The sequence below is a fragment of the Neoarius graeffei genome, chromosome 23, assembly GCF_027579695.1.
Source record: "Neoarius graeffei isolate fNeoGra1 chromosome 23, fNeoGra1.pri, whole genome shotgun sequence".
Lineage (NCBI taxonomy): Eukaryota > Metazoa > Chordata > Actinopteri > Siluriformes > Ariidae > Neoarius > Neoarius graeffei.
Window position 1 is genome coordinate 39709079 of NC_083591.1, and position 10531 is coordinate 39719609.

The window sequence follows — 10531 nt, forward strand, 5'->3', positions numbered from 1 at the left end:
TAGTCGCCCGCGAGGGAATTTTCCTTCTATCCATTGCAATGTTTATTCCAGGACAAACACCACAATTAACCAAGATAATAAAAATCTGATGTCTACATCTCTTAAAAGGATCCTGTTTGTTAGACATGCGAATTAGCCCATCTCTCGACATTGGTGAGTACTGATAAACAATAATGCGATTCAAAGCTGAGTTTTATTAACATTACTCCTAATCCACTATTTTCATATTGGGCCAGCACATCAACCATTATCCCTGACTGAAACACCAAATTAACACACACCAACACAATTAAATGAGTGTGATTTTTTTTTTTATTTACTAAGCATGCAAAATATCAGTGCATTAGCAACACTGCTGACCAAACTCAAACATGGCCGCCCCTAATCCGGATGTGTCTACAAATTGCCATGACGTAGATACCTCTAGACCAACCCCGCGCTAGAAGTAATTCATTTTCATTGGTTACACATACCGCACGCTAGAAGTCAGTCATTCTCTTGATTGGTTACACATGCTGTCACTCACCAGACTAGTCAAGGAGCCAAAACATCTGTTTGGAGGTGCCCAAATTCATCCTTTCCCTATGACTACACTGTCTAACATATCAAAACTTACTTCACAATACAAAATCAAGACACGCATGAATTAATGTACACCAAATCTGGAATGAATCTGATGAACCGTCGAGGAGGGGTAAAGCGGATATTCATGAAAAAGCCACCGTTTGTTGCCAAATGGTGGCACTAAACCAAAGGGTCATTTTGGGCATGTGGATATCATCAGAACCATCATATCCTATCACCTGTGAACTTTGAGCCATATCAGGCAATGCATGGCAAATTTATAACACATTACCTGTTTGCATGGATTAACATATAAATGCAAGATATCGCAAGATATCGCAAATCCCTTCACAATTCAAATTCAGCAACATCTTCACATCATGTATACCAAATCTGGCATGAATCCAACAAACTGCCTTGAAAGAGAACATCAAAATGTAACACTTGTCAAAACGCACAAAACGAAAAATAACTCACTTCCTGTTGAGTATGGCTAATATAATGTACTTTACAATTTTGTTTGTCTTGGGGCACCTCATACAATTTCACACAGATAGGTGAAACTATATACCGGGCAAAAGTTTCAATGACGTGGGGGTGCTATAGACTCCCCCGAACACAACTGGGGCCAAGCCTCTATCCCTGAGTAGCAGTGGCCAGGACTGATGTGTGTACCAAATATTATGAATTTTCGCCCATGGGAAATCACCTCAAAAATGGCCAAGTCTTGAAGAAAAAATAAAATCCTTGGGAAAACAATAGGGCCTTGCACCTCCAGTGCTTGGGCCCTAATAATAAATAAGAATATAACAAATGTGTGAAACTAGAAAAAAAGTACAATAATTAAAATAACAAGCAGTGTAAATAGTAACATAAGATTAAGGCAAATAATAAACACCTTTTAATAGTTAAACTGAAAAAAGTTTTGAAGGCTGATAATATTTAAAGGTAACGTGTTTGGTATCAAAAACAAAATTCTGCTTCATGACTTTCATATGTTGAATGTGAAGAAGGTTTTAAACACAAGCTGGAAGGCATTTTGAGATGTAGGTCCTGAACTACCAAGAAATTTAAAATCTAAAAACTACAGTCAGTTCGTGGAAAATAATAATAATAATAATTAAAGCCGCAAGCGGCCTCGACGGGCCCTCGCGCCAGCGGCCAAGGGGGGCGGGGGCATGCGTCCCCGCGAAATACCTTCCACAGCTTCTTCGGCAAGAGACATTACTCCCGCAATGGCGACAAAGAACAGAATTGGACACATGGCAACGATAGGGTCTCGCACTGTACGGTGCTCGGGCCCTAATAATAATAGCGCCCTAATAAGGGTCTTGTAAAGAGTTTGCTTGCCAAGTTTGACAAATCAGAAGCTGCAAAATCATTTTTGCCATAACCAGCACCCCCAGGGGTGAAAGTGCACAAAATTAGGCGTACATGTCAGCTGAGCTATGAAGAGTTTGCGTATGAAGTTTGATGACAATTGAGTAAATAGAAGATGAGATATAGATTTTTGAAGAATAAAATTTTTGGTTTTTCCCATGTCAGTAGGTGGCGCTATGCTGTACATGAGCGATTATGAGTTGGAAAAATAAGTGTCTACAACAGCAACGCACTATCACAAGGTAGTGGTGTGAAGGAAAAGCATTATGGAATTATTTACCAAAAACCCGTTTTGGAGCAATTGCGTCGGCCAAAAACAGCGCCCCCCATGGACGAAAATTCCCAAAATGTGGTATACATGACATGGGAGGTAGGAAGAGGGTGGCCGTGAAGTTTGACCAAATTTGAGGAAAGACTGGAATTTTTGCCCAAAAATAGTGCCCCCAGTGGCGAAATATCACAGAAAGTGGGTAACATGTCAGAAGCCCAATGAGTGATCTGCGTGTGAAGTATGAGCAGTTTTGAGCAAGTAGAAGATTTGTTATGAATTTTTAAGCATGTAAAATGTTGCATTGAAAATTGATTGACGTATAACTTCTGAACGGTTTATGCTACGTGAAACCTATTTAGTAACTTTTGTCAGCCATGTCTGTAGATGATGTCTATCAATTTTGGTGACATTCCTATGAACGGTCTAGGAGGAGTTGCGCCGTCTTCGTGGCCATGCATTTCGCACAAAAGTGAAATTACCTCACTTCCTGTTGGGCGTGGCTAATGCATTGGCATTACATTTTTGTCCGGCTTAGTTTGATACATATGCGTACCAAATGGCATGCCACTACTACAAACTACATGGCAACCAGGCACCTTAATGCGGGAGGCCAAAATCACAACGAGTTAGGGGGCGCTATAGAGGCCCTGAGGCCCGCCTGGATCTGGGCTTCTGGTTCTCAGTAGCGGTGGCAGTCTAAGAAAAAGGAGCCAAATTTCGTGCGTTGTCGACCATGGCAAGCGCCCGAATAAGGGTCTTGTAAAGAGTTTGCTTGGCAAGTTTGACAAATCAGAAGCTGCAATATCATTTGTGCCATAACCAGCACCCCCAGGGGCGAAAGTGCACAAAATCTGGCGTAGACGTCAGGTGAGCTATGAAGAGTTTGCGAATGAAGTTTGATGACAATTGAGTAAATAGAAGATGAGATATAGATTTTTGAAGAATAAATTTTTTGGTTTTTCCCATGTCAGTAGGTGGCGCTATGCTGTACATGAGCGATTATGAGTTGGAAAAATAAGTGTCTACAACAGCAACGTACTATCACAAGGAAGTGGGGTGAAGGAAAAGCATTATGGAATTATTTACCAAAAACCCGTTTTGGAGCAATTGCGTCGGCCAAAAACAGCGCCCCCCATGGACGAAAATTTCCAAAACGTGGTATACATGACATTGGAGGTAGTAAGAGGGAGGCCGTGAAGTTTGACCAAAATTGAGGAAAGATTGGAATTTTTGCCCAAAAATAGCGCCCCCAGTGGCGAAATATCACAGAAATTGGGTAACATGTCAGAAGCCCAAGGAGTGATTTGCTTGTGAAGTATGAGCAGTTTTGAGCAATCAGAAGATTTGTTATGAATTTTTAAGCATGTAAAATTTTGCATCGAAAATTGATTGACGTATAACTTCTGAACGGTTAATCCTACGTGAAACGTATTTAGTAACTTTTGTCAGCCATGTCTGTAGATGATGTGTATCAATTTTGGTGACATTCCTATGAACGGTCTAGGAGGAGTTGCGCCGTCTTCGTGGCCATGCATTTCGCACAAAAGTGAAATTACCTCACTTCCTGTTGGGCGTGGCTAATGCATTGGCATTACATTTTTGTCCGGCTTAGTGAGATACATATGCGTACCAAATTGCATGCCACTACTACAAACTATATGGCAACCAGGCACCTTAATGCGGGAGGCCAAAATCACAACGACTTAGGGGGCGCTATGGAGGCCCTGAGCCCCGGGCAAGTTTGGGCTTCTGGTTCTGAGTAGCGGTGGCAATTCTCGGAACTGGTGCCAAATTTCGTGCGTTTTCGCCCATGGCAAGCGCCCCGAAAATGGCCCAACAGCGGAGAAAAATAAAGAAGAAGAAGACGGAAGAAGAAGAAGAAGAAGACGGAAGAATAATAATAGTGAACTCTTACAAGAACAATAGGGCCTTCGCCCATAGGGCTCGGGCCCTAATAAGAAGAAGAAGAAGAATAGCGGAGCTCGGCCCACGCGAGCGGAGCCCCATAGGCATAGAGTGTGGATACATAAAGAAACCCGTCGAGTTGTTTTCTGATGGTTTCGGTCCTGTGCGTGCCTGCCACCATACCGGTGTTAGGAATGACCAGTCATACACACCGCCTAGTGGCCAGTGTTAGTAATTACCATTCATACACACCGCCTAGTGGCCAGTGTTAGTAATTACCAGTCATACACACCGCCTAGTGGCCAGTGTTAGCAATTACCAGTCATACACACCGCCTAGTGGCCAGTGTTAGTAATTACCATTCATACACACCGCCTAGTGGCCAGTGTTAGCAATTACCATTCATACACACCGCTTGCCTGCGACCCTGTAGAAGGATAAAGCGGCTAGAGATAATGAGATGAGACACACCGCCTAGTGGCCAGTGTTAGCAATTACCAGTCATACACACCGCCTAGTGGCCAGTGTTAGCAATTACCATTCATACACACCGCCTAGTGGCCAGTGTTAGTAATTATCAGTCATACACACCGCCTAGTGGCCAGTGTTAGCAATTACCAGTCATACACACCACCTAGTGGCCAGTGTTAGCAATTACCAGTCATACACACCGCCTAGTGGCCAGTGTTAGCAATTACCAGTCATACACACCGCCTAGTGGCCATTGTTAGTAATTACCAGTCATACACACCACCCAGTGGCCAGTGTTAGCCAGTAAAGAAATAAAACAACAAAATTATACCACCCAGAAACAGATGGGAGATCCACTTTTAGGAAGTGCCTAAATTTATAGTAATAATAATAATAATAATAATAATAATTTTCCTGACCATAGCCTTCTTGTGGGTGATGTTTGTGAGGTCCAGGGCAAAGATGGTCTCTCGAGCTCCCAGGATGAGCACACCAGTGTCTTCTCTCAGGAGCATGGTGGAGTAATTCCACACTCCTTCCTCTTGAAAAACATGTCCTCTGTCACCTAGCAACAGCAGAACAGACTTTTAGGGCTTAGCGTTGTGGAGTAGCTATTGAGAGAGAAGACTCGTGCTGCTCTAATAAAGAAGAGTCCAAAGAAGTGCAGTAGATGTAAGACTTGGTGATAAATTAGCAAAAGATACTGTATCATTAGTTAATCAGTAACCCAATAATGCTTTGCATTATTTGGATTTGCAATACTGATCTTCTGAAGGCTGCAGCATTCAAATGCCCCAAATTCTTTAATTTTTTAAATTATATATTGTGAGGATTTTACATATTTTTAGGAAGAGCTTCAATGTGCAATGTGCTGTTTCACAATCATGGTTGTCTTTTTGAATAACACCAACTAACTCCTGCAACTAGGTTCAGTATGTACATGCTAGAGTTTCTTATACCTTATTTTACAGGGACACAGCAGCCCTATCAACAGCAGCGCTGTCTCTTATAACTTCTTATAAATATGTCTGTAAGAGTCAAATGCAGGCTCAGTTTCAACCTTATGTTCATTTCATTTAATTCTACTTTAATTATTTCATTTAAATTTTACTGGTTAAATTCAGAACTGCATTTTTCATTCACAATAGAAAGATGTTTAAGTGGAAGTTACATTTTTCGGTAAACTAGTTCCTCTCAGTGTATCCTTTGTCTGTCAAAAGTGTCCTCTCTGGAAAACTACAAGGATCGTCACCAGTTCAGTTGTTATTACAGTTACAACCTGGGTGCGATTTGCTGGGGGGGATGGTGGGGATCATCCCCCCCCCTCTGGTTTTTATCTCTGCTGAAAAAAAATCCTCGGGGACAACCCCGTCAATAAAACAAACAAACAAAAAAAGTTCACATGACAGGCATGTTGTGACACAGTTTTCTATGGTCTACATTGCACTCACTTTCAAAATGACTCGAAGTGGCAGCTTTGATGTTCACGAACGTCTATGGTTGCCAACCGTCCCGTATTGGGCGGGACATCCCGTATTTTGGGTAATTTTAATTTGTCCCGTCAGGGACAGATCCTGCCCCTCACTCCAATGCTGTGGTGTAAATCGCGTAATTGCCGTGAGAAGCGCTATTACCGCGAGTCGCGGTCATCTGCGATTTAAAACCATTCACTGTTGCCATATCCTGAATTTTTAAGCTATACTGACAAAATAGGCATCAAATTAAACTAGAGCAGATGGTGCAGCCAGTGGATACAGCCTAACTGTTCGATAAGGATAGCAGATAGCTTAAAAAAACCCCTTCTGAAACAGGATAGACCTCAGCCTATAGTAGGGGAGCTTTTCTGCCTTTGTGATGTCTTTCTCTCTTCTTCTTCTGCTATGAAGCATTGCAAAAGGTTCTTAGGGTTTTCAAATGGACAATTAAGCAAATATCAGGGTTTTACAGCTACAGCAAATCATTTTTCAGTTAATGACATTGCCTTCATAAATATGGCCTGATGAATTATTTGGCCAAAGTTTAAAAGAGAAAAATGAGACAATAATATTAGAATTGTTTGTTATTTTGCATTGTTACTTAAAAATATCCATTAATTGGTCTATTAATTTTTAAAAGCTCTATTTTAGAAATGAATTTGTAGTGGCCTACATTTGAAACACTCACCTAAAGGCGATTCGGTACTGTAACTATTTTGGGGCGCTGGGGTGCGTGTACAGGGCCTGTACCGGTACTTGTCCGCACCCGGAACAAAGTGTCCCTCATTTGGATATGAGAAAGTTGGCAACCCTACGAACATCCCCAGCAAATAGATACATTGTAGATAATCAGAGTGTGAACGTGGATTTAGCGCCATGAATCACATCCTTACTGATGAGCGCAACAGAATGAATGGATCCACACTGAACAGCCTTCTTTTCCTCGCTGTCAATGGGCCAGACGTGCGTTCCTTCCCTGCTGAGAAATTCGCAGAAATGTGGATTAAAGAAGGGCGAAACGTGGCGGATAGCGCACCGACGGGAAAGCAGAAAAGGTCACATGAACTGCGCCATCAGAGCAAACTGTTCATTTAGTATTCATGTATTTCAGTGATTTTCGAGTCACTGTCCATTTAATCCGGAGGAAGAGAACATCACAGCAACGCGACAAGCAATGCGAACTTTGTTGTGTGTTAGTGTTCGTGTATCTAGTCAGAGAGATAGGAAGATGAATTTGCTATCTCTGGTTTAGTGTTCGTTTTCATTTACTGTTATTCATTTGATATCATCGGATGTTATTGAGCTGTTAACCTACTGTTACCTTAATTTTGTGACGTTTCATGATTAAAAAAAAAACATCCCCCCTTCTAGTTTTTTGACAAATCGCACCCTGGTTACAACAATGTACAAACATTGCTGCACAGTACTTGGAAATGCGTACTTAAAATCACATACATTTCAACAGTTTTTTCATCTCGTATCCCTAATTTTGTGGACAATAAGAAAGTGAGTCAGTTTTAGAAATACACTATATGCTGTCTTTTCACCACAGGTAACATGGAGTTTAATTATGCGCAGTTCATTTCCATCTCAAAAGGTCATTTTTGGCAGCAAAGAAACACAAAAATCTGGTTTGATTTTGGACCACTGTGGGCCCGAAAAGTACACCCCGATTGTGAAACAACCCTTAACAAAATTAAATATTTAAAATCAACAATTTTTAACCACATGACTTCAACAACTCATCAACATGCTTTAAAATTATTGTAAGGCTTATTACATTAACATTATCCAGCAGTGTTTTACAGCCAAGTCCCAAACTACACCTGTTTTTTTAAACAAAAACAAACAAAAAACCAACAAAAAAACCCCCAAAACCAGACAGTTCACTTACTGCTCAAAGAAATTGTTTTCCGTGGTGTGCTGTCCAAAGGCCAAACCCGGCCAGCAGTCAGTACATTTGTACCCAATACACACAAGATGATGATGAGGAACAACATGTTGTTAGCGCTTCACGTCTCTACTACAGCACACAGCCACTCTTAGTCTCTTAAATAGTGACACTGTAAAATTCTGGAATCAGAATCAGAATCCTTAATTGTCATGTAACACTGTTCTGGAATCAGAATCAGAATTCCCCCCCAGTTCACATCTGTTTTCATATCAAAACACCCACTGTATGAAAACTGCCGTGTTAAACTTGTGAAATTTTGTCTATCTGCTTCAACATTTATAAACACACTGTCAAAATGTTGTTGAATCAGGAAATGTAATTTCCTGAAAAATTCCTAAAAATGTAATTGTTTAGATTGCTCGGCCTTTCAAAACCCAAAATGGAAAATTGTCTTTGGCAGTGGCATGGAGGACAAAAAAGACAAATACATCGTACAAAACAATAGACATTAAGAACAATACATTACAATAAAAAAATACTGTAAAATAAGAAAATGGCATTTCCAGGATATTCTAAAAAATAATATATAAAAATGAATGAATAAATAAAATAGGAATTAAAGAGATAAAAGTTAAAGGTGTGTGTGTGTGTGTGTGTGTGCGAGTGAACAGATGTGGGACTTATTTGATCAGTCCCTTACTGAGAATGGCCACAGCTAATTGGATAAAAAAGACTTTTTGTCGCCCTTCTTCTTGGCCATTCTGGCCTCTTTTAAATATTATATAGTTTATATAAGCTTATTTCATGGATTATAATGTGTTATTTACTAATATAATTAAGAAATTGCAAAATGTACTGCCCACGTTTAAAACAAGTAAAATGTATTCAGGTAAATGGAGCTTGAAAAAGTTGTGTATATTTTAATAGGCAACTGTCCTGTTTACACTCAGTGCGCATGTCCACACACGGCCGCCATTATCGTCCAAGAGGCGCTGGGTTGTTTGTTTGTTTTGTTTTGTCTCCCTCCATCCTGCTTCTCTTCTCTCTCCAACTCCGAACGACCTGCTATGCGCCTTCTTAAATGCTGTACCAAGGCTGGCTGATTTCGGTAAGTAAGCATTTCATTGTCGTTACTGTGTTCTGGGTTTGTTTGTTTGTTTGTTTGTTTTAAACTTTAGCTGGGATGTGTGTACACATTAAAACATGTTTTGATGGAGAAAAAAAGTAGTTACAGCTATGGGTTGTTTATTCTGACTGTTAAACTTTAGCTAGCCAAGTGTAGATGTACTGTTAGCTAGCTAACAAGCAAGTTAACTTGACGTTTCTTATAGATTAAAAGCAAATCACTGTTCAGTATTTTGTTAGACTGTCTTTATTTGATTAGTTTGCTGACACCAGATGTAAGTCGACCGGTTTTAATTAATTATTTAATCCCTTGTAGCTTCCCATTTATTGCTGTCTCGCCTTGCACTGACTGGCTGTAAGTATGGCTTTTCTGGGTTTTTTTTTTTTTTTTTTTGTCATTGTGGTGATTTTAGCACAAAACTAAATATGAGAAAGCATGTCGGGGGGCTTTCAGGTAGTGTACTCGGTTCCTGGTACCAATGTGTAACGGTCCCCTCCTTTCAAGTGGACAGGTGTCAGCTATCGGTTCATGGCAGATTTGCAGCAGCTTGCTTTCTGAGAGGGTCATGAGTTCGACGGGACTGGGATGACAACCAAGTTTACCACTGTAAGTTTTAGAATGACATAAGCATGTTGCACCTAAGCCGAACGAAGGAAATATGGTCTTGTTGAGGCAATAGTGGCACATGGGCTACAGAAGCCGACTTCTGATCAGAAAGGTGCCAGATCAGTTATGTTTTCTCAAGTGCAGAGAGTGAAAGTGCAACTCCTGCCTTGTACAATGTGTTTGACAATCCCTAGGTCAGTGGTCAGCAGATCAAACTGGATGTGCTCAGCACATACCTGTAAAGACGACAGCATTGTTGTCAGTGAAAGTCCCTGAATAAATAAAGTTAAAATCGTGCTTTTGTCCTACACATTCATACTTCTCACTTTTCCTAAAAATTAAGCCACACTTTACGAGTATTTTCTACTCAAAGAAGGAAGGCCACTTACATTAAGTTTGACTTGATATTGGGCTATATAAATAAAAATTGACTTGACAAAATTGATTGGAAGTCAATGTATACTTTTTTTAGGTTTTCACAGGTTGGAAAGTACGAAAAAAATTGAAGTCATTTATGTGTTTAGGCATGTTTTAATCAGTGGAATTCCTTTACACAGGCTACGAGTGATGTTAATCACAAAAGGGCAGCAGTCCTCAAGGCACTTTGCGTCTACATAGGTGAGGAAGATGGAAATCTAATTCGGGAGTACGTGGTAAGTCAGTTTAACTGCTTTTTCCACTCAGATGTACCATGACTTGTAGAAAATATTTTAAGATTCTAAAGTCACCTGCCCATTTGATATTACAAGTAATTGGGTCTTTCATATCTGGGAGAAGTGTCCGTCATGTGTGAAATTATGTGTAAAACATACTGAGCGATGGCAGCGCACTATAATAAG

General features: G+C 40.4%; 1 pseudogene; it reads right to left on the reverse strand.

Annotated features, from left to right (window-relative positions):
• LOC132871294 (semaphorin-4E-like) overlaps positions 1-8066 on the reverse strand; it is a 43075-nt pseudogene extending 35009 nt beyond the window's left edge.
• Between the last annotated feature and the right edge of the window lie 2465 nt (positions 8067-10531).